The sequence below is a fragment of the Lissotriton vulgaris genome, chromosome 12 (genome assembly GCF_964263255.1).
Source record: "Lissotriton vulgaris chromosome 12, aLisVul1.2, whole genome shotgun sequence".
Lineage (NCBI taxonomy): Eukaryota > Metazoa > Chordata > Amphibia > Caudata > Salamandridae > Lissotriton > Lissotriton vulgaris.
The window spans coordinates 604,469,611-604,496,421 of record NC_141700.1 but is presented as its reverse complement, the minus strand read 5'-3'; the positions used below and the strand labels follow the sequence as shown (position 1 = coordinate 604,496,421).

General features: G+C 47.4%; 1 protein-coding gene across 1 annotated transcript in view; it reads right to left on the bottom strand.

Moving 5' to 3' along the window:
- AP1G1 (adaptor related protein complex 1 subunit gamma 1) overlaps positions 1 to 26,811 on the bottom strand; it is a 390,402-nt gene that overhangs the window by 247,792 nt on the left and 115,799 nt on the right. The window lies entirely within an intron of this gene.

The following is a 26,811-nucleotide window of genomic DNA, read 5'->3' as shown; positions in this document are numbered from 1 at the left end:
CGATCACAAACTTTTTTTTGTTGCCGAGTGTAGTCTTAAACGGTGGTCTCTTGTCTTGTTCGCCTGCTAAAGTTGTCCTTGTTGTCCGTGTATACGTTGTAGGTTCTTGCTCTTTAGCTAGTTTTGGGTCCTTATCCGTCTTGTCAGCAGATTTGGTGCTTATTTCTTGTTGTTTTTTGTTTCTTGGCCCGCTTGTTTGCTCTGGTTGTGCGACCGGTGTAAGGCTTTTGTGCTGTACGTGTGTTAGTCCCTTTGTCTGGTGTGATGGTACGTTGTGTTGCTCGTTGGCGCTGTTCTTGATCAAGCTCAAGAGTCTCTTGGCTAGCGTGTTGTTCGGCCCGTTTTTTCTTGCAGGTCCGCTTGGACCTGTACCGCCTTTTGTGGTTTACCCTTGGTTTTAGTTTTGGCGATGGGCGGGTGGGTCGTTTTGTGTCCTGTTCTCCCCCAGCCGTAAGGACCGCCGGGTCTCAGGGATCGATTTCCTTTCTCCTTCTTTGTTTGTGCCCCCTTTGTTGCGTAATATTTTCTGCCTATTTCTTGGCGTTCCAGGAACTGGCTTTTGTGATGGTTCTTAAGATGGCCGCTCTCTACAGAGCAGCTTTCGTTTTTGGGACCTATCAAGATGGCCGTCCACTAGCGCGATCCAGGTCTATTGCTTGCGTTTAGTTTTAAGGTGGCCGCCCTGCAAGCGTATGTATCGTTTCCTTTTTGTTCTTTCGCCAGCGTTATCTACAGCTTATGCTCGCTCAAGTCCTGCTTCGCTAGTACTGGCGCTGTTCTCCCCTCCGGATGGCCGCTTATTCCGTTGTTGGCTTGGTTACGTGCTCTGTGTCTCGTGATGGTGTCTTCCTCTTATCGTGATACGGTCTCCAGTCTTCCATCTGTAGGGCGGTGCCGGTCTGTGTATCAGCCGGAGGCTCCCGTTCTGTTCGCTGGTTTCTCTGTGCCCTGGTCCCTCCCAATATGGCCGCCTCGTCGTCTGTTCCAGTGCCCCACTCAAGATGGCTGTCGCTTGCTTTGAGGGTTTGTACGCGCCTCTTCTGTGGAAGAGATCGGGCGGATTGAGGCGGGTAGGAGGTCTGGAGGCAATGCTGGACTGGGTATTGTTTTGATTAATGTATTGTTTCTCACAGCATATCTTTTGTTTGTACCTCGTTTCTATATTTGTCTCTGTTTTTCTAAGATGGCTGCCCCCTGGTCTCTTTACTTTAGCTTCTTGTGCTTGTGGGTCTGCTGGCGATCGCTTTTATCGCTCGATCTAGGCCAAGTGGGGGTCCAGCGGGGGCTGTTCTTGCTTGCGAGAGTGCGCGGCACTAACCTTGTGCTTGCTCGCTGTCTCTCCACAGGATTAGCGTGTAACGTCTCCTCCCTGCCACCGCTAGACCTTCTCGTCCGCCATCTTCCTTGGTTCGGTTCTCCTCGCTTCGTAATTTTCTTTCGGTTAAAACTGCTTCTTGGGTGGACTGTTCAATGCGCTTTCTCTACCGTTCTATGCCTGGCGGGCTCCGGCAGCGGGTCTCTGTTTTGGTGACCTCGGTGGTATCGGAATTGCACTGACCTTTCCTGGCTTGGTCCCGGGGGGGGGGGGGGTGGGGGGGGGGGGGAGTAGCTCCGGACTTACTCGACTCCTCTCATTGCCGTCCAAGCAACGCCCCCGACGATAAGTGTTTTCTAAATCTAAAATAGACATAAGGCACCTACATGAACAAAGCTGCAAGTCTAGCCAAAACGAATCGTCTTCACAATATTAAGTGCTTTTTCAGCAAGATATGGAAAGAAACATTACTTCCTTATTCTCATTACTCCTCATCCACCACGGGCAGCATTGTAGATACCCATTACTCACCCAAATGAGAAAATACTCCACCTGGGAAAAAAGGTCTACAAAAACAGACTCAGTGCGATGACAAACGCATGCAAACAGGCCACGATGCTATGAAGGCCAAAGCATGTTTCCACATGTGCAAGTATCACTATGCGTGTGCACATAAATTTCACGGTGCAGAGGCCATATTTTAAATGGTAAATTTAAAAATCTGAGTAATCAGCATATATCTAACGATTTGAAAGACTTCTTCGAACAACTTGCAAATGCCTGTGCCCATCCCTAGATAGCAGAAATAAGCAGAGAATGTTTTCTACAGCAACACATGCTAGAAACAAATATTTTTCTCTTAGAGCTCTAAGTACTGCTAAATACACAAATTCACTAGTGTACAAAAAACAAAGCCATAGGAGTGTCACACAATGGGAATCAAACCTACCAAATACATCAGATGCAGAACGACGTTCCTTTAAGTTATTTGGTCATTGGTCAAGCAACAGCCTTGGTCTTCGATTAACTGGGCACAATCTTTGCAGCAAATAATTACTAGTGTTTGACTCCTAAATATGTCTTGCAGATTCACAGATCACAGAATGGTTTTACACAACTGTCTTTCTCACTACATTGGTCTCGCAGGCTCAAATGTAGTGTTGTGCTGCTTTGCCTGGCACTGGCATTTTGCTCTACACACAATTATTAATCTTCGTGTAGTAGAGGGTAAATCGAACGACAGACTTTATAAAATTCTGACTAATAATGATGATCACTGATGGTCTACAGATAGGATTTTAAAATTTCAAATAGCGAATTTATTTTGAGACTGTGGTGTACACAGGAATGCTAATCTAAAAACAAAGATTGACAGCGATTAGCATGAACATATGAGAGAGAAAAGTGTTGCAGAAGATACATAGGTGGAACAGTTAGAACAAGTAGACAGCAAAGTATTGTGACATACTGACTGAACAGCTTTCCTTCCTCCCTTTCAACTGCTAATCTCTCACTAGGGCCTCCATCACGTAGTATTGTGACATACTGACTGAACAGCTTTCCTTCCTTCCTTTCAACTGCTAATCTCTCACTAGGGCCTCCATCACGTAGTCAGATGCTCTCACACAAATAAAAGAATTATACAAGTTACACCCATCCACCAATTTGGCAAAAAAAATTCTGAGGACAAAGGGTACAATTTTTAGGTCTCGCCTGAGCCAATGCGCTTGCGCATTGCTCCAGCGAGATTATAGTAAGCGGAAAAGAAAAGTCTACCAAAACGGCTGCATATCGCATACAGTTCATGTGAACTATGCGCGTGCACACCACCTCCAGCCACATAACACACCACAATTTGTCTGTGCCTTGGCATCTGACTTCAAAGGCTGCCGTTCCCCCGCCCCTCGCGTGCACATCGTGCACCACCATTTGTCTGTGCCTCTGCATCAGACTTCAAAGGCTGCCGCTCCCCCCCCTCCCCAACAGCAATGCCGAGAGCTTGTTTCTGGACGATAGTGAAAGCCTACCGTGCTTGTTTACAGTAGCCTTGCTCCTCAAATGCTGTTGCTGTGTTGCCATCTCTCTAGGGACACTCAGCTTGAAAACACTCTACTTGCTAGCTGCAATGCTACATCCGCTATGCTTTGCCTCTAGACATGTTGATCCCTCGCAGACTGTGCTGACTCTGCCCCTCCTGATTCTGAAACTGACCAACGCAGTCACCACGCAGTCTCTTCTCTCGGTCTTATGATGTCTGCCCTGCCACCATTTACTTTGGTCCCCTCACCCTCACACCCCCTCACCCAATCACCCTCATCTCTGTCACCCTCACCCTCACCCTTACAACCCTCACAAACCTCTCACCCTCGCAAACCTCTCTCACTCGGGGGTACCGCCACACCACTCGGGGGCACCGCCACACCACTCGGGGGCACCGCCACACCACTCGGGGGCACCGCCACACCACTCGGGGGCACCGCCACACCACTCGGGGGCACCGCCACATCACTCAGGGGCACCACTCAGGGGCACCACCACATCACTCGGGGACACCACCACATCACTCGGGGACACCACCACATCACTCGGGGACACCACCACATCACTCAGGGGCACCACCACATCACTCAGGGGCATCACTCGGGGGCACCACCACATCACTCGGGGACACCACCACATCACTCGGGGACACCACCACATCACTCGGGGACACCGCCACATCACTCGGGGACACCGCCACATCACTCGGGGAAACCGCCACATCACTCGGGGAAACCGCCACATCACTCGGGGAAACCGCCACATCACTCGGGGAAACCGCCACATCACTCGGGGGCACCGCCACATCACGCAGGGGCACCGCCACATCACGCAGGGGCACCGCCACATCACGCAGGGGCACCGCCACACCACTGGGGGGCACCGCCACACCACTCAGGGGCACCGCCACACCACTCAGGGGCACCGCCACACCACTCAGGGGCACCGCCACACCACTCAGGGGCACCGCCACACCACTCAGGGGCACCGCCACATCACTCGGGGCACCACCACATCACTCAGGGGGGGGGGGATCACCACATCACTCTAATACACCACCACATCACTAATACACCACCACATCACTCTAATACACCACCACATCACTCTAATACACCACCACATCACTCTAATACACCACCACATCACTCTAATACACCACGATATCACTCAGCCCAACCACATCATCACTCAGCACCACAACAGCACTGTCCTTGCTTGCTACCAACAAGCATTGCCATAGCCAATAGGACTCGCATTAGGAAAGTGTAAGCTATTGGCTTTGTGAATAACAAATGCTATCAATTTATATATTTTCAAAGCCAACACAATTAAAAAAAATTGTCATTTACAATACCAATATCTCACACTTTCCTAATGCGAGACCTATTGCATTGCAAATGCTTGTTAATCTTGAGAATGGTTGCCAAATTGGCGTCAGAGGATCTGAGATTGCGAGTAGGGGCATATTTTTAAACTAGGGAGTGAAGGTAGCTGGGAACTTGCTTCTTTAAAATTTGTCGGCATATACATAGGGATTTGAAGCTAATTCTTTTTGTTACTGGAAGCCAATGTTGCAGTTCTAGGGCGAGAGAGGCAGTTGATCTTTTAGAAAGATTAAGAATGAGTCTTGTTGGCACTTTTTTTTTTTACTTTCGCTGCCACATTTTTTACTCATTGTAGCAGTCGGAGATTCCCTTTAAAGGCACCTAGATTAAGTACATTCCCATAGTTCAGCTGCAAGGTAATAAGCACATGAACTACGGTTCTCCGAGATCTAATAGGAATTAGATTGAGGATTTTTCTCAGAGTCTTCAGAGTACCAAAACATTTTTCGGCAGTTTCCTGATTTACTCTTCAAAAGTTAATTTAGAGTCGAAGATTACTCCCAGGTTTTTGGCCTTGTGTTTAGGGGCTGGGGGTTCACCCAGAGACACTGGCCACCAGGCTGATGTCCAAATTGAGGGAGTTATTCCGACCAGTAAGATCTCAGATTTGTTAGCGTTCAGTTTTAAGCAGTTGTTAGCCCTCCAGATTGCACCGTCAGATAAGAAGGCCCTAAACCTATCAGCCATGATGGTAGTGGAATTCGACAGATTTACTATTAGTTGGGTAGCATCAGCATACAACACCACTTGAAAATTATGTTTTTTTAATGATGTCGGTCAGGGCTTTAAAGATAGAGCCCTGCGGGACCCTTTCGTAGAGAGAAACAGGTTTGAAACTCAAGGTTTAAGTGGGACGTTAAAGAATCTATCCTGTGGAAAAGAGTTGAACAATTTCAGGGCTTCGCCTCCAATTTCGGAATCCTGTAGCCTTTGAGTTAGAATGTCGTGTGACACTGTGTAAAAGGCTGCACTCAGGTCAATTAGTATCAAGGCCAACATCTGACCCATGTCTGCATTCTGTCTCAGTGTTTCTTCAGATAGACGGAGGGCAGATTTGGTAGAATATGTAGCTCTAATGCCCGCTTGAGTAGGGTCTAACAACTCACTGGATTCTAGGAAGCCAGTCGGGCAGTTTATGACGTGCTTCTTCAAAATGTTTGCCCCAAACGGTAGGAGGGAGATGGGTCTCATATCTAGTATGGAAGGATCAATTGCAGGGTTTTTCTTGATAGGAATTAACATAGCTTGCTTCCATTGTTGGGTACAGTGCCAGACCTAATGGATAGCCTCATGAGCTCTTGCAGTGAGGGGGCTATCACTGCAAATCCCAACTTCAAGATTCTGAGTAGAGCTGAATTGAGGGGAGAACCTGATTTGATGGATGCGGAGATGGTACTACTTTGGCTATAGAAGGAATAGGGAGACATGTCAAATCACCAGGTAGTTCTTTGCACCTATCTATACCCTCCTGTCTGAGAGAATTTGGAACATTTCCATAGATTTTAGATACTTTGTTCGAAAAGAAGGTTGCAATGTCATTACACTGCTTATGTGACAGAAAGATATTAGCTGATGTACGTTCCGCCTTAGTCAAAGATTTGAGCAAGGAAAACAGTTCCTTGGTTAGGTTTTCAAGCTAAATCGATCATCTGGGCACAGTACTCCTTACGTTCTATTCTTATGCGCATATGGTAAGTTTTCAGGGCTTCTTTAAGGTGTATGCGGCCTATGAAACTATAGTCCTTCCGCCATTCGCGCTCTAGGTGTGTGCATTGTTTCTTCAATGCAGCTAGTTGTTTATTATACCAGGGCGCGGAGGGTGATGCTCTCACATTTTGTCTTAGGACTAAGGGTGCCAAAGTATCAATAGTTTCAGTTAGCCATGTCTTGTACCTTAAAAGTGGCCACGGCCATCTAATCTTGTTCAAAGTTGGGTTTAGTTTTTTACTGGGCGGTTATACATTTCTCAGGTGTAACTTTGGCCCAGTTGCTCCTACAGGTAGGCGGGGCTAAGATCTTGTCCCAACCACTATTGATGGGGAACAGGAAAGTAATTAGAAAGTGGTCCATCCAGGGCAGTTTCACAGAGTCTTCCACCAATATAGAGGGGTCATTAAAGGAAATAGGATCCAATGTGTGGCCTTTCTCGTGTGTTGGACCCACGACTAGTTTGCATAGCTGAAGGGTTTGTAGGTTTTTGATCAGAGATAGGATTGTCTGGCAGTCTTGAGATTCGAAATGAAGATCAAGATCACCTAATATAATCAGTTTGTTGTACCTCAAAGCGAGTGCGGTGGAAAATTCAATTTGTTTTGAGATATAATTTGTGGCAGGACCTGGGGGCGCTACAGCAGTAGACCTATAAGAGATTGATTACTGGACATATTAATTGAGAATTGCACCGCCTCATTCTAACAAGAATCTATTTTATCAGGGAACAGTTCCAGATTTGTTTAAAGATAATTGCAATTCCATCCCCTTATTGCGCTACGGTCACTTCTCACAATGTTGTAACCCAGGGGTACAGCATCCAGAACGTCCGGCTGCAAGCAATCACCCAGCATGTTTCTACTAGAAAGAGCACTTCCGGGGCTTGCTCGCTTAGTATATTAAAAATATCTGCCTTGTGTTTTGGGAGGGAGCTGCAGTTTAGCACTGTCTAGCACTGGCTGTCTAGGTTTACTGGTCTCCCCCAACCTAATACAAAAGGTACAGTGGCTACAAGTTCTTTTTCCATCACTTACCTGCATGGAGCCTTTACAGGCCTCTTGCATAGGAAGGGCCACGTCCCTAAGAGTCTGCGAGGAGAACGGCACCCAATGGTTATTCAAACAGGCAGGGGGACTGTCCCCTGGCCCCGGAGGGCCGCAGACAGGGTTGTCTTTGGGCGCCAGAGGCGCACCTGCTGCGTGTCCGTGCATCAGCTATGATCAAATAGCCTCGTCAAAGGAGACGGCCAATCAGAGGAGGGCTGGGCGGGGCAGTGCCGAGCACCGAGGTAGGCGCCACCCAGCCGTCAGGAGAGGTGGTCTCTCGGAGGCAGAGCTTGTCTAGAGTGGTAAGGTAAACAAGCATTTGCAATGCAATAGGTCTCGCATTTACGCGAGTTTAAGCTATTGGCATTGTAAATGACAATGCCTTTTATTTATGTTTTAAAAACTAAAACAAAAATAAAAGGCATTGCCATTTGCAATTTTAATAGCTCAAACTCGTGTAAATGCAAGACCTATTGCATTGCAAATGCCTGTTACACTTATTAACACTATCTGGGCATTGGTTGCACTTCGTTAACTCGAGCACCCGTTTAACACACAAATATAGCAAAAAGCAACAGAAAGATGACCAGTAAACCTTTGCAAAGCACTTTTTAATGAGCAGCATTGTGTCGCTGCATTTTTAGTACCATTTTCGTTGTGTTAAAATCAGCAAATTATGCAGATGATGAATTAAGTGGCAAATGTGGCAACCCTATAATTATGTGAAAAAAGACACTGCTGTACAATTATACATTACCAGTGGCCCTGCATAGAGAGCTGAGGAACAGCAGTTATAGCCCTTGAGCCACAGAGTGTCAGGGCCTGCAGAGTGCACACCTCAGCTACAGGTTCCTTTATCAACTTAGTAAAGCGCAAACTTCATCCCTTGCACACTCTGAACTAAATAAAATGAGGAGAAAAGTTTCTAAGCATTTCTGTGGCCTTTTCCCATAGAACTACTGCCCAGTAAGTGCTGTTAACAGATTGACAGCGTAAGTGCCATTTTAAGACATCTCCACACAAGCATAGAAATATTATACAAAAATGGCCGACACATACGGAGACCTGCAGCAGCACCAACCAGGGGGTGGGCGTTATTACTCGGTGAAAGAAGCCCTTTAGGAACTCTCTGCAGGTGTGTTTGTGAGTCACCTTTCTAATGTATATGCAGGACCACGGAATTATGTGATTCTGCAGCTCTTTTTGCATGGTTATGGCGCATTTTCCACATAATACATCCTCTGCACCATAATCTTCAGATGTTAAAAATAATGCTAGCTCAAAATTATCAAAAGTTACTAAAAAACATGGAGAAATGCATTTGTGCACAGTGGAAGGCCAGTCACAAAGATTTAATGGTCATCTTTCCGATACCTATTTCTGTATTTGATCCCTAAACTGGTACTAATAAGGTGAAGTCTCTGCCCAGATAGTATTACTGTGTCTAAAAATGTCAACATAATGAATTATTCCTCTCAAAAAGTGTGCTGCCTAATGTATAATTTCCTGCTGGATAATTTAGTCAACCCTGCTGCATAATTTCGTGCTCCCCTGCCACATAATGCCATTGGCCAAGAGTATATAGTATAAGACATATGTAGGACATATGCAGGAATGTGTCAGTTTGTGTTTTTAGGTTGACTGCTCCTAGATTTGTTGACACGATGTTAAAACAAATTATTGAAAGGCAATTAAGAGAAATAGAAATTAAAAAATGGAAAGAGTGAAGGGTAAAGAAAAGAGGAATGCATGACGTAAGATAAAGCTAAGATAGAAAAACAAGGCAAACAAAAGATATAGTCAGTAAGGAATGTGTGTTTGTATGCATGAGGTTTAAAACATGGAGGTCGCTGAAAAACAGCCGAGACCGTACACAAAATAAACTGGATACAAAAGTAATAAGACGACATAGGAGAACAAAGGAGAGAGAATGAGCAGTGTATAAAGTAAGAAATCTAGAAGAAAGAAATTGATAGAAAATCAAAGGGGATAAATAACATCTACGGAAAACAAAAATGGGCACACAGTGATGTTGAAGGCGTGAAGTAAAGGGTAGTTAATCATAATAAAGAATTGACAAGAAGAGAACGTAAAAGAAAAGAATGAAGAGTGAAAAAACAAGCAAGAGCGTGGAGAGAGATGAGAAAAGAACACAATGTGGAGGAAAGCTAAGCAAAAGAGGAACCATTAAGGGAAGAGAGAAACACAATAATTAAGAATGTCAGATGAAAGGGAATAAAAGAGAAAGAAAATACAGTGAATCAGAGTGAGGAGAGTGATCAAAGAGACAATGGAAGAAAAAGAACACTTCAAAGAAGATTGCAGTCAAGAAAGATCAAGCATTTGCAATGCAATAGGTCTCGCATTAGGAAAGTTTGAGCTATTGGTATTGTAAATGACATTTGTTATTTATGTGTTGGTTTTGAAAATAGCGAAACTAATGGCTTTTTTAAATTTACAATGCCAATAGTTATAACTTTCGCATTGCCGCGTCGGGAATTGGCCCCTGGTCCCGGGCCCCTGGTCCCGGGCCTTTCTCTGCTTACAGGTCTGCCGCCTCTAACCAGTGAGCCACACCTCCCATATTGCAATGATCAGGGAAAAACAAAAAATCAAACTCTGTGATTGACGATTTGGGCATAGAAAACAATTCAACGACGAAATGCAGATAAAAAAAGGTTGATATGGAAAAATTAAACTACATAAGGGGATATTAATAAATAATAATAATCACTCGAAGTGGCAGCTCAGGTGCGCAGCAATGGGGTTTCCAGACATTCCTGAGGCTTGCCAGGAACACAACAAACACCACAGCCTCTTCATGACCTCAGGGGTGCGTGTTTCTCCAGCTGACAGCGCAGAATTGAACTGGAGTTTCACTACACATTATCCACTTTTCGCCTGTTTGTCAAAGCTGAAGTGCCTATCATGTGGGCCAGACGCCACCTTTATTAACAGCCTGATTTTAGCTGGCAGTGCATAAAGAAAGTGTCTTGTGTGGCAGTAGTTTTGATTTCCAAAACTGCGTATCTGTTAAATATTTATGTCGACTTTTGTTAAGTCCTGTTTAACTCCACCTACCAAACATTGCATTCGACCTACCACTTCCTTCGTGCCTGGTCGGACCCTGGAGGCGTTTTGGGAGGCAGCCACAATACCTCCGCCCGAATACAGTCATGTTGTATAAATTAGTTTTTCCCTCAGTGCCCAGCAGATATCGAAAATAATCACAAAAAAAGCGAAACTTTTTCCTCTCAAACGCAGATGTTAATGTTTTCTTTGCAAATCGGTGTCTCGTCGATGGAAACTCTGGCGTTATGTCGTTGCACTAAAAGTGACGAACCCCAACTTGCTTTCTTCAGAATATTGAATTAAATCACGCACGCACAACCCTACACAGCACATTCTTATGGTTCCAAGAGCAAACACTTCAACGCACTGGGTGAAAGTTAACAGAAGTTAGGCGCAACACTTCAACGCACTGGGTGAAAGTTAACAGAAGTTAGGCGCTGCTCTGTGTGCGGTAAGAAATAAGAAAAGGGAGGGATTGAAAGACATATTAGCCAATTGAAAGGAAGACTTTTTACACGAGAAATTGTGGTTATATAAGAAAACTACCCTAAATATAGTCACTTTAGAAACAATGCCTGTGCCTAGGAAGCGCATGAGAGTATTGAAAAAATGACATCAATAGAACCCTTCCAAGCTCAGAGTGTTGTGCAATTATAAGAGCGGGACATTTTTAGTGCTAAATCTAAACCCTAGACCTAGACCTAAAAACATCTCCAGTCGTTCAATTAATACAGTAGACCGATGAGCATGAAACTAACTTCGCTCAATTTTTAATCACTGCCACCAGCACGAACACAACCTAAATATGAGCAACAAAGTCTAAGCGAGTGATGAATGGTACAGTGAGGCTCTTTATCCTCAGAAAGCATCACCAAAAAGCTGCGCTCCGTTTGCATGTTCAGTGCCAAACAGCTTAATGCGGTCATCATGTGGCTTAACGGCTAGAACGGCAGACCCTAAAGCTGGGGAACCAGGTTCGAGTATGGCGGGAGGCTCAAGCATCCTGTGATTCTGGACACATCACTTAATCTCTCCGTGACTAAAATCTGTCTGTAATGCAACGGATGCTTTTGTAAAGCGTTCCAATACCTTAGGCTCGAGTTCGCGCTACCTAAAAGACTACAGGTCATTATCGGCAGACTCCGCAGGCTCCCCTCATTAGCAGCAGAGAGCTGACCCATGCATTGTTTACAGATGGACTAGCTCGCTAGATGGCGCTGTCTGTCAGGGAGGAGAATAAACACAGCCAGGGCCATCAAGCACGCGTCCAGGTATACGCTCAAAGGCACCACCAGAGTTTCACACTCTGGATATGAAATGGCCACCGCGCTGGGAAGAGACCAGTCACAGGCTAAGCGATCAGCACATATGGGAGCCCGCCTTCAGACGGGGGTATCAGAAGGGCTCAGCCCAGGCCTCGACAAACGAGGACAACGCACAAGACGTTAACAATGGCACAGAGTCTATTTCGTTAAAGCGAACAAACGTGATGCACGCACCCAAATCATATTCAGACATCACTAGTTTCACACGAAGCTCTGGAAAGAATGCATGGAGATAAGAAGTAAACGGCAATCTCGGAGTGGGGGTGGGGAGAAACAAATAAAAAAAAATACACACTGAGGGGGAGACCGATACAATTAAAAAAGAACACGGCTGAGAAGAACAATAAAAAAAATACACGGCTGAGATGAACAAATGTAACATCTGAAACCAAGTACAACAAACTGAGAGGAGGTGGCTCAACAAATAACGCTGTTGACTTTGGAGTAGGAAAGCAGGGTTCGAACCTCGGCGTGGGCTGCATCATTTAAGCGTGTTTTAATTATTAATACATTAAACGTAAATAAATAAACTGGGTCGGGTAAGTTAAGGAAGCTGTCAGATGTGGAAATGCAAGCAGCAAAGAAAACAAGCATTAGCAAAGCAACCAATCAAGCGGAAAACGAAAGCCGTGGAAAACTAGATGTGCCGGCCGGCCAGCAGTGAATAATTAGGGGAGAGAGAGGGGAGGTGCTGGGGAACAGATGGCCGTGAAGCAGGGGGCGGGGCAGGGGAACCCTGTAAGTCACGGCCTGCGGCCGTGAATAAGCCTGCAGCGCTGGTTGGGAAGCAAATGGCTGAGGCTTTGAAGGCTCGTGCATGAGAGCAGGTCACATGATTGGGCTGCACATGAACTGTTGGAAATCCTCCTTGAGAGCCAATCAGCTGCCTGAAGAGAGCCTTTGGGGAAAGAACTGGATCAGCGACATAAGGACTCACCCCTGGTTTCTATTTCTGCGAAATAGAAAAGGTGCGGGACCTAAAAAGTAGTGGAAATGAAAGAGGAGTAAAGGATAAAAGTACAAGTAAGCAAGTGAAGAACAGGAAAAGGAAGGAAGAAAACCAAGCGATAAAAGTGGATTTAGAAAATAGATGAGATAAATCGACTTGAGGCTATAAAAGGGATATAAATGACTCACTTCCCGTTTCCCTGTCCAAAAGGGGGTTCCGCAGGGATGTGTTCTAGCCCCTACATTATTTTGTCTTTTTATCAATGATCTCATCAACCATCTTAAATCAATGAAGGACAAAGATGCTCCTAAGAGCTTCAGGGAAGCTCCCTGTGGTGATGTTCGCAGACGATACTCTGCTACTTTCAAAATCACCTATGGGCATTCAGCGCATTCTAGATGGTTTTGAAATTATTTGCAAGTCAAGAGGGCTGGAGATCAACCTAGCTAAAACAAAATACATGGTCTTCAACCCTCCCCACACAACCCGGCCAAACCCTTCCCTACACGGTATTCCCTTAGAAAGAGTCTAGATATTTGATTACCTGGGAGTTACCCTGGCTATGAATTTCGAATGGGGTCCACAGTTGGATAAAGCAAGGCTTAGATTAACACAGACAGTGAGTGGTATAATGAAATTGTATAGATCTTCAGTTTTTAAACCATTTGTCCCTGTGGTGGAAATCTATAAAGCCCAAGCGAGGGGTGCCACACTTTATGGGGTGGAGTTTTGGGGGCATTGTCCTACTGGCAATCTGACAAAGGTAGAGAATAACTTCATGGACAGCTACTAGGCTTACCCCGCAGCACCACCCTAACTCCCCTTCGTATGGACCTCGGAATGAGGCCGATTGAAGAAGAATTTGCCCTGAGACCCCTAACGTTTTGGCAGAGGATGTGGGTGACTCCAGAGCAATCTTTGTTTAGGGATTAACTATCTGAGTTTTTATCCATTTGCACCATAAAGAAAACCCCATGGCTCTGCCACATTAGGAATCTCGCCCTCAAGCTGGGCACGCCAGATCTCTGGAATACGCCCAAGACATCCTGTGCTAAGCTTTCCAGGCTGGACCTAGTTAATTCCTAAAGAGTAGCCAAGTTAAGGTCCATCCGAGAAAGCACCTCAAGCTGTCGTCTAACTGCAGAATTCCTAGTGGTAAAGGATGTATATAGCAGGGAACCCTTTTTACACTTTGTTCAACCCCCTCTGACTAGGAAACAATATATGCAACTGAGACTGGGGATCCTCCCATTGGCAGCATATACCAGCAAATGGGTGAGAGACCAAACGGGTGAATGTCCTGCATGCAAATACAAGACGGAGTCCGAATTACATGTCTTGCTCCTCTATCCTGCCTTTCGGCTGCCGTGCAAGCGTTGGTTAATCCAACTATGAAGAATCTAGGGTTTGTGAGCTCCATAGAGGCTTACAGAGTCTTCAAGTACGACACTCACAAACCAATTGTCTTCGCTGTATCGAGTTTCGTAAATTGTATGTGGCATACTCGTCGGGCCTCATGTCATAGCACATATTTTCACATCCCTGCTGCACCTATGTAGTGTGCGCTCTGTGCCTTTACATTTGTGGGTTGACTATTGTACATGAAGATCTTTGTCAGTATTCAGTGTTTTTAAACAAGATGTGTATACTATTTGTTTTATTGATGCACTTTAATGGCCCAATCTAGAGGGGAGTGATGTAAGACGGAAGAAATGGAAACAGAACGAAAGATGCACACGATAAATGAAATTTGAATGAGGAAACATAAAAAGAGAAAATTAAGGAAGAAAACAATGAACACTAGAGATGGGCTGCGTAAGGACCGAAAGAGAAATATTATAATAATATAAAACATTAGCGAGAGATGGTAAGTGAAGCAAAGAAGAGAAATTTAAGAAAAGGAGTGGGAAAAAAAGCAGAAGGAGACGATGGAGGAAGTAAAACATAAAAGAATAACACGCATTTGCAATGCAATAGGTCTCGCATTATAAAAGGTTGAGCCGTTGGCATTGCTAATAATGCAACACTAGCAGCTCAAAGATTCAGTAATGTGAGACCTATTGCATTGCAATTGTTTTTTTTTCTTTGTGTGGTTGTGTGTGTGTGGTTGTGTGAGTGTGGTTGTGTGAGTGTGTGTGCGTGAGTGTGTGTGCGTGGTGTGTGTGTGGTTGTGTGTGCGTGGTTGTGTGTGTGCGTGGTTGTGTGTGTGCGTGGTTGTGTGTGCGTGGTTGTGTGTGCGTGGTTGTGCGTGCGTGGTGGTGTGCGTGCGTGGTGGTGTGCGTGCGTGGTGGTGTGCGTGCGTGGTGGTGTGCGTGGTGGTGTGCGTGGTGGTGTGCGTGGTGGTGTGCGTGCGTGGTGGTGTGCGTGGTGGTTGTGTGTGCGTGGTGGTGTGCGTGCGTGGTGGTTGTGTGTGCGTGGTGGTGTGCGTGCGTGGTGGTGTGCGTGCGTGGTGGTGTGCGTGGTGGTGTGCGTGCGTGGTGGTGTGCGTGGTGTGTGCGTGGTGGTGTGCGTGGTGGTGTGCGTGGTGTGTGCGTGCGTGGTGGTGTGTGCGTGGTGGTGTGTGCGTGGTATTGTGCGTGCATGCGTGGTTGCATGTGTGTGTGTGGTTGCATGTGTGTGGTTGTATGCGTGTGAGTGGTTGTATGTGTGTGAGTGGTTGTATGTGTGTGCGTGGTTGTATGTGTGTGCGTGGTTGTATGTGTGTGCGTGGTTGTATGTGTGTGCGTGGTTGTATGTGTGTGCGTGGTTGTATGTGTGTGCGTGGTTGTATGTGTGTGCGTGGTTGTATGTGTGTGCGTGGTTGTATGTGTGTGCGTGGTTGTATGTGTGGTTGTGTGTGGTTGTATGTATGGTTGTGTGTGGTTGTATGTGTGTGGTTGTGTGTGTGGTGTTGTGTGTGTGGTGTTGTGTGTGTGGTGTTGTGTGTGTGGTGTTGTGTGTGTGGTGTTGTGTGTGTGGTGTGTGTGTGGTGTTGTGTGTGTGGTGTTGTGTGTGTGGTGTTGTGTGTGTGGTGTTGTGTGTGTGGTGTTGTGTGTGTGGTGTTGTGTGTGTGGTGTGTGTGTGGTGTTGTGTGTGTGGTGTTGTGTGTGTGGAGTTGTGTGTGTGGTGTTGTGTGTGTGGTGTTGTGTGTGTGGTGTTGTGTGTGTGGTGTTGTGTGTGTGTGTTGTGTGTGTGTGGTGTTGTGTGTGTGGTGTTGTGTGTGTGTGTGTGTGTGTGGTGTTGTGTGTGTGGTGTTGTGTGTGTGGTGTTGTGTGTGTGGTGTGTGTGTGGTGTTGTGTGGTGTGTGTGTGTGGTTGTGTGTGGTGGTGTGTGTGGTGGGTGTGTGTGTGTGGTGGTGGTGTGTGTGGTGGTGTGTGTGGTGTGTGTGTGGTTGTGTGTGTGGTTGTGTGTGTGGTTGTGTGTGTGGTTGTGTGTGTGGTTGTGTGTGGTTGTGTGTGTGGTTGTGTGTGTGGTTGTGTGTGTGGTTGTGTGTGTGGTTGCGTGTGTGGTTGCGTGTGTGGTTGCGTGTGTGGTTGCGTGTGTGGTTGTGCGTGTGTGGTTGTGCGTGTGTGGTTGTATGTGTGTGGTTGTGTGTGTGGTTGTGTGTGTGTGGTTGTATGTGTGTGTGGTTGTGTGTGTGTGGTTGTATGTGTGTTTGTATGTGTGGTTGTATATGTGTGTGTGTGTGTGTGGTTGTATGTGTGTGGCTGTATGTGTGTGTTTGTATGCGTGTGTGTTTGTATGTGTGTGTGGTTGCATGTGTGTTTGTATGCGTGTGTGTGTTTGTATGTGTGTGTGTGTGTGTGTGGTTGCATGTGTGTGTGTGGTTGCGTGTGTGTGTGTGTGGTTGCGTGTGTGTGTGTGTGGTTGCGTGTGTGTGTGTGTGGTTGCGTGTGTGTGTGTGTGTGGTTGCGTGTGTGTGTGTGTGTGTGGTTGCGTGTGTGTGTGTGTGTGGTTGCGTGTGTGTGTGTGGTTGCGTGTGTGTGGTTGCGTGTGTGTGGTTGCGTGTGTGGTTGCGTGTGTGTGGTTGCGTGTGTGTGTGGTTGCGTGTGTGTGTGGTTGCGTGTGTGTGTTGTTGCGTGTGTGTGTGGTTGCGTGTGTGTGTGGTTGCGTGTGTGTGTGGTTGCGTGTGTGTGTGTGTGGTTGCGTGTGTGTGTGTGTGTGGTTGCGTGTGTGTGGTTGCGTGTGTGTGGTTGTGTGTGTGTGGTTGCGTGTGTGTGTGGTTGCGTGTGTGTGTGGTTGCGTGTGTGTGTGGTTGCGTGTGTGTGTGTGTGGTTGCGTGTGTGTGTGTGGTTGCGTGTGTGTGTGGTTGTGTGTGTGGTTGCGTGTGTGTGTGTGGTTGCATGTGTGTGTGTGGTTGCATGTGTGTGTGTGGTTGCATGTGTGTGTGTGGTTGCATGTGTGTGTGTGGTTGCATGTGTGTGTTTGTGTGTGTGGTTGTATGTGTGTGTGTGGTTGCATGTGTGTGGTTGCATGTGTGTGTGTGGTTGCATGTGTGTGTGTGTGGTTGCATGTGTGTGTGTGTGGTTGCATGTGTGTGTGTGTGGTTGCATGTGTGTGTGTGTGGTTGCATGTGTGTGTGGTTGCATGTGTGTGTGTGGTTGCATGTGTGTGTGTGCGTGGTTGTATGTGTGTGAGGTTGCATGTGTGTGGTTGTATGTGTGCGGTTGTATGTGTGCGGTTGTATGTGTGCGGTTGTATGTGTGCGGTTGTATGTGTGCGGTTGTATGTGTGCGGTTGTATGTGTGCGGTTGTATGTGTGCGGTTGTATGTGTGCGGTTGCGTGTGGGGGTTGGTTGCGTGTGGGGGTTGGTTGCGTGTGGGGGGTTGGTTGCGTGTGGGGGGTTGGTTGCGTGTGGGGGGTTGGTTGCGTGTGGGGGGTTGGTTGCGTGTGGGGGGTTGGTTGCGTGTGGGGGGGTTGCGTGTGGGGGGGTTGCGTGTGGGGGGTTGCGTGTGAGGGGTTGCATGTGGGGGGTTGCGTGTGGGGGGGTTGTGTGTGTGGGGGGGTTGTGTGTGTGGGGGGGTTGTGTGTGGGGGTGTTGTGTGTGTGGGGGGGGGTTGTGTGTGGGGGGGTTGTGTGTGGGGGGGGTTGTGTGTGGGGGGGGTTGTGTGGGGGGGGTTGTGTGGGGGGTTTTGTGTGGGGGGGTTGTGTGTGTGGGGGTTGTGTGTGTGGGGGGTTGTGTGTGTGGGGCATTGTGTGTGTGTGGGGCATTGTGTGTGTGTGGGGCATTGTGTGTGTGTGGGGCATTGTGTGTGTGTGTGGGGTTGTGTGTGGGGGGTTGTGTGTGTGTGTGGGGTTGTGTGTGTGTGTGGGGTTGTGTGTGTGTGGGGTTGTGTGTGTGTGGGGTTGTGTGTGGGGGGGTTGTGTGTGTGTGGGGGGGAGTTGTGTGTGTGTGTGGGGTTGTGGTTGTGTGTGGGGTTGTGTGTGTGGGGTTGTGGTTGTGTGTGGGGTTGTGTGTGTGGGGTTGTGGTTGTGTGTGCCTGGCTGTGTGTGCCTGGTTGTGTGTGCCTGGTTGTGTGTGCCTGGTTGTGTGTGCCTGGTTGTGGTTGTGTGTGCGTGTGCCTGGTTGTGTGTGCGTGGTTGTGTGTGCGTGGTTGTGGTTGTGTGCGTGGTTGTGTGCGTGGTTGTGTGCGTGGTTGTGTGTATGGTTGTGTGTGTGTGGTTGTGTGTGTGTGTGGTTCTGTGTGTGTGTGGTTGTGTGTGAGTGTGGTTGTGTGTGTGTGACAGTAATACTAAAAGCATCTGAAAATAAAGGAACACAAACAGAGTTTGGAGAAAGATAAAGAACGTTGTAAGTGGGTGACAGCACAGAGGGCCTTCTGTCCTTGGAGTGTGGGAACTGAGCAGGAGAAGTTCCCTCGCCCTGCAGCGGGGCAGGCCGCAGACGAGGGCCACATCACAGGTCCCCCCTCCCCACAGAAGGGCCAGGGAGCGCCGGAGTGTCCTAGCCCAAGAGCAGGGTGCCTACCCTACACACAGGTTGGGAGATAGCTGCGCTGCACGGCCTCATTTCTCAGGGCTGGTCATGTGACTTCTACGGTATTTACTTTTCACGAGCCGAGGCTTTCGAGGAAGGGTTGAGGTCACCATTGTCCGGCGGGGGAGAGTCTCCCAAGGCAAAGAACATTCCCTTCTGGCTGGGATACACCGAGAGCAGACGGTGCAGTGACGTTAGAGCGGCCATTCACCCCACGGATTTTAAACACGGCCATAAATCCACCTAAGGCGAGCAAAGGTACCCCCCCCCCCCACACTGAAAGTGTCCCGCCTGCACACGCACTGCACGTACCCAGGAGACAAGACACGCCAAGGCACATAGCAGACAGGCTATCGCACCACACTCAGCTGATTGACAACACACAGCAAACAGACCCCCCACAGGCACATACATACACACCCTCACAGTAGACAGACACACACAGGAGAGATACACAAAAGAGACCAGACACACACATATAGCAAAAACGCAGAAGCCACACACCGCAGGCACAGATGAGACAAGACACAGCAGAGAAAAGAGACACACATTGCAGACAGACTCACACAAAGGACACAAGGCACACAGCAAACAAAACAGACACGCCGCATGCACACCAGAGACAAGACACAGCACACAAAACAGACATGCCAACACACACACAGCAGACAGACCGCACAGTAGAAGCTCTCCCTAGTTGAGGGAACTGGGGCTGCGAGCTGCACGTGTAATACTGTGATGTATTATTTGCGATCTGAACTCGGAGCATTTGGAGCGTTTTTTAAACAATTTTAAAATTGCATCATTTTATCCTGGGGGGCTTTTAGAATAAGGGGAATGTAAACTACAGGCACTCTGACACCCTAACCAACTACCTATCACTTGCCCAGCCGCTTCTCAGCCGATACTCGGCGGCGGTGGGCGCCATATTGAGTGAGGCGGGGACAGCGCTCTAGTCGCGCCGTCCTCCCGCCCTCCTAGATTATTTAATCAGTCTTCTTCCTGCGCTCGGTGCCTCTGGAAGCTCTCCCTAGTTGAGGGAACTGGGGCTGCGAGCTGCACGTGTAATACTGTGATCTGTGTTGTTATTTGCGATCTGAACTCGGAGCATTTGGAGCGTTTTTTAAACAATTTTAAAATTGCATCATTTTATCCTGGGGGTCTTTTAGAATAAGGGGAATGTAAACTACAGGCACTCTGACACCCTAACCAACTACCTATCACTTGCCCAGCCGCTTCTCAGCCGATACTCGGCGGCGGTGGGCGCCATATTGAGTGAGGCGGGGACAGCGCTCTCGTCGCGCCGTCCTCCCGCCCTCCTAGATTATTTAATCAGTCTTCTTCACGCGCTCGGTGCCTCTAGAAGCTCTCCCTAGTTGAGGGAACTGGGGCTGCGAGCTGCACGTGTAATACTGTGATCTGTGTTGTTATTTGCGATCTGAACTCGGAGCATTTGGAGCGTTTTTTAAACAATTTTAAAATTGCATCATTTTATCCTGGGGGGCTTTTAGAATAAGGGGAATGTAAACTACAGGCACTCTGACACCCTAACCAACTACCTATCACTTGCCCAGCCGCTTCTCAGCCGATACTCGGCGGCGGTGGGCGCCATATTGAGTGAGGCGGGGACAGCGCTCTAGTCGCACCGTCCTCCCGCCCTCTTCTCTCCCTTCCCTCTATATCATGTGTCAGGTGGCCAGACGGCGCAGCGGGCTGGCGCAGCGGGCGCGCCGGATGCGCGCCGAAGCCGCGCCTAAGCCAAGCCCGTCTGCGCCCGTCCGCGGCCGACCGGGGACAGGGGCCACGACCCCTGCCCAAATTATTAGTAAGATGCCAGACTCAAGCAGGAACTTTACTTATACACGCCGCGAATTGCTGGATCTGGTTGGTACGACGGCCATATATACTTCCGACTGCGCTCACATGGGTCCGATGGACACTTACGGCCCATTTAGCTGTTACAATTGTAGATGGGAAAGCACCCCCACGCTGAATCCCGCGAAACTACATTTACCTACAGTTCCCCTCAAATGCATCTACACGAATGCAAGATCATTACCCAAACACTCCACCTATATTTGGGATCTTCTTAATGAACATCAACCTGATCTATTGTGTTTATCGGAAACTTGGCTAGATGACCACAATATCCCTGATATAGTCACAGCCCTTCCCCCAGACTATAAGATACTGAATGTTAATAGAGGCGATAAAAAGGGCGGTGGTGTAGCTCTATTGTTCAGAGACCACCTTTCATGCAGGCAAGAGAGTATCGTGCCGGCTGAAAAATATGAAGTCCTGGCATTTACTGTGTCCATGAACACCAATGTACTATTCGGAGGCTTTTTAATCTATAATCCCCCAGGTTGCACTTTAAATTTTAGTACACAACTACTCACACAAATCATGCCTGTTTGTTTGAAGAATAAGAATATCCTCCTTCTTGGAGATTTTAATATACATCTGGACAACAGTAGTAGCTCCTTGACGAATCTACTAGTGGAAGACATGGCTATCCTGCAATTATCTCAGAGAGTCCATCAACCAACTCATATTGCAGGACACACATTAGATTTGATATTTTCTAATATTGAATCTATAGATATCGACCCTCTAATACCACTGTTATGGACTGATCATTACTTGATTACCTTTCGTATCAATCTTCCCATACCCCAGACCAAAAAACACAGTGTATTTACAGTAAGCACGAGAAATTGGAAATCCTTCACAATTGATAAATTTAGAAATCATTTCTCACACCCCTCTTGCACAAGCACCAATATTCATGAGGAGATAGATCTCCTTCACAAAAATATTAAAAATGCTCTTGAACATTGTTCGACCACCCAATCTCGTCACACACCAGGCAACAAAAAAATCAGAGAGATGGTACGGACCTGAGCTTAAACTTCTAAAAAGAAATTGCACTTCCTTTGAGCATAAATGGAGAATATCCAAAACAGATGAGACCAAAGATAACTTCAGGAAAGCTCAAACACTCTATCACAGGGCAATCAGAAAGGCGAAAAAGGAATACTTCACACGTAGAGTATCTGAGAATAAAAATTCCTCAAAAGAACTTTTTAAAATCGTCAAAGAATTATGCAACCCAACCAATCTCTCCCCACATCTTACCCCCTCACAGGAAAACTGTAACAAGCTCAATGACTTTTTCTGTGAAAAAATTGATACCATCTATGCCTCCTTTCCAAATCACCTGACCGAAATCAATGAACAATATGTACCAACCATCGCACATGCCAGCTGCCACGGTTTCGGCCCTTTTTCAGAAGAGGAGGTAGAAAAGGTCATGCTTGAGGTCAAGTCGGGTTCCCCACTTGACCCTTGTCCACATCATATTTTATCCCAGTTAACCCCTGTAATATGTCCAGTAGTTACTAGAGTACTCAATCTCTCCCTTAGTTCTGCTGAATTCCCAAAATCATGGAAACAGGCCCTAGTCACCCCTTTAGTAAAGAAGGCTGGAGCAGACGTAAACAATCCGGCCAATTACAGGCCAATATCCCAGCTACCTTATTTATCTAAGGTTCTGGAGAAGTTAGTCAACAGAAGTCTTTCCACATTTTTGGAAGCAAATGGTCTGCTGGATGATTCACAGACAGGGTTTCGGACAAACAACAGCACCGAAACTACACTCTTAGCGGTGACAGACAGTATCAGAGCCAAGGTGGATCAGGGTAGAACAGTCGCACTGATACTCCTTGACCTATCAGCGGCTTTTGATACCGTACCCCACAATCAACTATTGAACATCCTGGCAGAGAAAGGAATACTGGGCAAAGCATTAGGATGGCTACAATCGTTCCTAGCGGATCGAACCCAATCAGTACGCTTGGGTGACTACACATCCTCTCCACGACTCATAAAATACGGAGTTCCCCAGGGGGCGTCATTGAGCCCAACTCTGTTTAATGTGTTCGTCTCCTCGCTGGCAACCATTGGCAAAAAGTGGGGTGTCGAAATGTGCTCCTATGCTGATGACACTCAGCTGATGGTCACCATTGATGGAAATGATGACTCTAAAATCAGATTGACGAACTGTTTGACTGAATTGGCAACTTGGATGCAGGATCACTGTCTTAGACTAAACGCCGACAAATCCGAAATCCTACTGTTCGGCAGAGGTACACAGGCCTGGGACAACAGCTGGTGGCCAAGTGACTTGGGTTTGCCTCCCAATCCCACTGCTAAAGCAAAAAACTTAGGAATAACACTGGATAAGGACTTATCCATGAAATCCCATGTTTCTATAACTTGTGGAAGGAGCTTTGGACTTTTGAAGATGCTTAGACGTGTCTTCCCCTGGGTGCCAACTGATTGTAGGAAAACCTTAGTCCAGTCACTGCTGATGAGTAGGCTGGACTATGGTAACTCTCTGTTTGTAGGAATGGCAGATTATCTCTTCTCTAAATTACAGATGGTTCAGAATGCCGCTGCCAAAGCCATCTGCAATAAAAGAAAATATGATTCAGCTAAAAGTTGCATGCGTGAGCTTCATTGGCTCCCAATGCGGCAACGAGCCATTTTTAAGCTGTTGTGTATTGCTCACAGGGTACTCCACGGCTCAGGCCCTACCATCCTACATGACAGGGTCAGATTTCATAAACCCTCTAGACACCTACGATCTATGACGTTAGGAAGAGCAGTTACTACCCGAGCTCGTACTGTCAGGATGGGAGAGCGGGCTTTCTCGCACATTGCGGCAACAAAGTGGAACGAGCTACCCCCTAAAATTAGAACAAATGACTGCTTTGTCTCATTTAAGAAACAACTGAAAACATTCCTTTTTCCCAGGCTAGATCAATAATCTTCAATCAGAGCTGATGTCAAACCACTTGCAACTTTCTTCAGCGCCGTGATGTCCTTTCAGGATGAATGTTAGCGCTTTATAAATAAATAAATACAAATACAAATACAGTAAGGAGACAAACCAGATATGCCCACAGACCGCACACATGAAAGACAGAGGGATAGCCGGAGCAGAGAAATCCTCCCCAAACACTGAATGAGTGTTGCAGTGTGTACACACAGCAGACGCACACACACACAGAAGAGACATGCACCAAGGTATTCAGAGCAAAGGCATCCGGCCGATCACACCCACACACACACACACACACACAGCCCGACAGGATTGCACCAATCCAAGTCAACCTGTTCGGCTGCATGAAGGGCCTCCCTCCCCGCAGTCAGAGCGGAGGGCGAGGTGCCCCGGAAGTTCCCACGGCCAAAGCAGGGCCCGAGGCTGCAGGCCACATGCAAAGCTGATGACTGTGCAACACGCAGACAGCGAGTGAAAAGAGCAGCCAGAGAAGTGTGTATATGTGTGTGTGTGTGTGTGTATATATATATATATATATATATATATATTCCAACATAAAGGTTATCCCCACTTCAAAGAGCAGCCTTCAGGTAGGTTTTCAATATTCGTTTTTATTTGCAGGTTTTAACAGCGCAGAGAGGGACAAGCAGCAGTCCTGTAAATCATAGAAGCCTGACGCGTTTCATGCTCTCCTGAGCACTTCCTCAGAGGCTTTGGTCGACACTGCGCCGAGCATGAAATAATTTAATCACTTGCACCTGCCCCGGTGGGCGTTGGCACCCCCAGTGCTTGCTGGTGCATGTAGTCTTTAAATCACGCTGTAGTGCGCTGCTCACACAATGTCAGATTGTATTTCAAAATTTAACCCCAGTGGGCCAGGACTTTGCCTTTATTTATCCTGTGATTGAAACCTGCTGATTAAAAGCGTGATTTAAGCCTTCCTGCCTGTGGGTTCTTCTGAGTTGGGACAACTTGTACGTTGGATGTTTTACCGGCCGGTCCCGGTCGGAGAGGAACCCTGCCACGGAATGGGTGGCTCAAGCTGCAGCTACACAGCAAACAGCGTGATTTGGCAGATGGGTCGTTTCTGCAGGTGATCAATGGCTTCACAGTGTTAAAAGAGACATTTTCCGAATCCACTGGGATGTTATTTGTTTTAAAGAATCTGAATGCTGGAAGCAGCGCACTTGCGCTAAATACTGAACTCAAAGCACCAGCAGGCTCTGGGGGAGTCAACGCCCATCAGGGCGGGTGCTAGTGATTTAAGGCTTCATACAGCATCGAACCAGCCTCTGAAGAAATGCTCGGTGAGAGCATGAAACGCGTCAGGCTTAATGTGAACAGGACTTTGCCTTTATTTATCCTGTGATTGAAACCTGCTGATTAAAAGCGTGATTTAAGCCTTCCTGCCTGTGGGTTCTTCTGAGTTGGGACAACTTGTACGTTGGATGTTTTACCGGCCGGTCCCGGTCGGAGAGGAACCCTGCCACGGAATGGGTGGCTCAAGCTGCAGCTACACAGCAAACAGCGTGATTTGGCAGATGGGTCGTTTCTGCAGGTGATTAATGGCTTCACAGTGTTAAAAGAGACATTTTCCGAATCCACTGGGATGTTATTTGTTTTAAAGAATCTGAATGCTGGAAGCAGCGCACTTGCGCTAAATACTGAACTCAAAGCACCAGCAGGCTCTGGGGGAGTCAACGCCCATCAGGGCGGGTGCTAGTGATTTAAGGCTTCATACAGCATCGAACCAGCCTCTGAAGAAATGCTCGGTGAGAGCATGAAACGCGTCAGGCTTAATGTGAACAGGACTTTGCCTTTATTTATCCTGTGATTGAAACCTGCTGATTAAAAGCGTGATTTAAGCCTTCCTGCCTGTGGGTTCTTCTGAGTTGGGACAACTTGTACGTTGGATGTTTTACCGGCCGGTCCCGGTCGGAGAGGAACCCTGCCACGGAATGGGTGGCTCAAGCTGCAGCTACACAGCAAACAGCGTGATTTGGCAGATGGGTCGTTTCTGCAGGTGATTAATGGCTTCACAGTGTTAAAAGAGACATTTTCCGAATCCACTGGGATGTTATTTGTTTTAAAGAATCTGAATGCTGGAAGCAGCGCACTTGCGCTAAATACTGAACTCAAAGCACCAGCAGGCTCTGGGGGAGTCAACGCCCATCAGGGCGGGTGCTAGTGATTTAAGGCTTCATACAGCATCGAACCAGCCTCTGAAGAAATGCTCGGTGAGAGCATGAAACGCGTCAGGCTTAATGTGAACAGGACTTTGCCTTTATTTATCCTGTGATTGAAACCTGCTGATTAAAAGCGTGATTTAAGCCTTCCTGCCTGTGGGTTCTTCTGAGTTGGGACAACTTGTACGTTGGATGTTTTACCGGCCGGTCCCGGTCGGAGAGGAACCCTGCCACGGAATGGGTGGCTCAAGCTGCAGCTACACAGCAAACAGCGTGATTTGGCAGATGGGTCGTTTCTGCAGGTGATTAATGGCTTCACAGTGTTAAAAGAGACATTTTCCGAATCCACTGGGATGTTATTTGTTTTAAAGAATCTGAATGCTGGAAGCAGCGCACTTGCGCTAAATACTGAACTCAAAGCACCAGCAGGCTCTGGGGGAGTCAACGCCCATCAGGGCGGGTGCTAGTGATTTAAGGCTTCATACAGCATCGAACCAGCCTCTGAAGAAATGCTCGGTGAGAGCATGAAACGCGTCAGGCTTAATGTGAACAGGACTTTGCCTTTATTTATCCTGTGATTGAAACCTGCTGATTAAAAGCGTGATTTAAGCCTTCCTGCCTGTGGGTTCTTCTGAGTTGGGACAACTTGTACGTTGGATGTTTTACCGGCCGGTCCCGGTCGGAGAGGAACCCTGCCACGGAATGGGTGGCTCAAGCTGCAGCTACACAGCAAACAGCGTGATTTGGCAGATGGGTCGTTTCTGCAGGTGATTAATGGCTTCACAGTGTTAAAAGAGACATTTTCCGAATCCACTGGGATGTTATTTGTTTTAAAGAATCTGAATGCTGGAAGCAGCGCACTTGCGCTAAATACTGAACTCAAAGCACCAGCAGGCTCTGGGGGAGTCAACGCCCATCAGGGCGGGTGCTAGTGATTTAAGGCTTCATACAGCATCGAACCAGCCTCTGAAGAAATG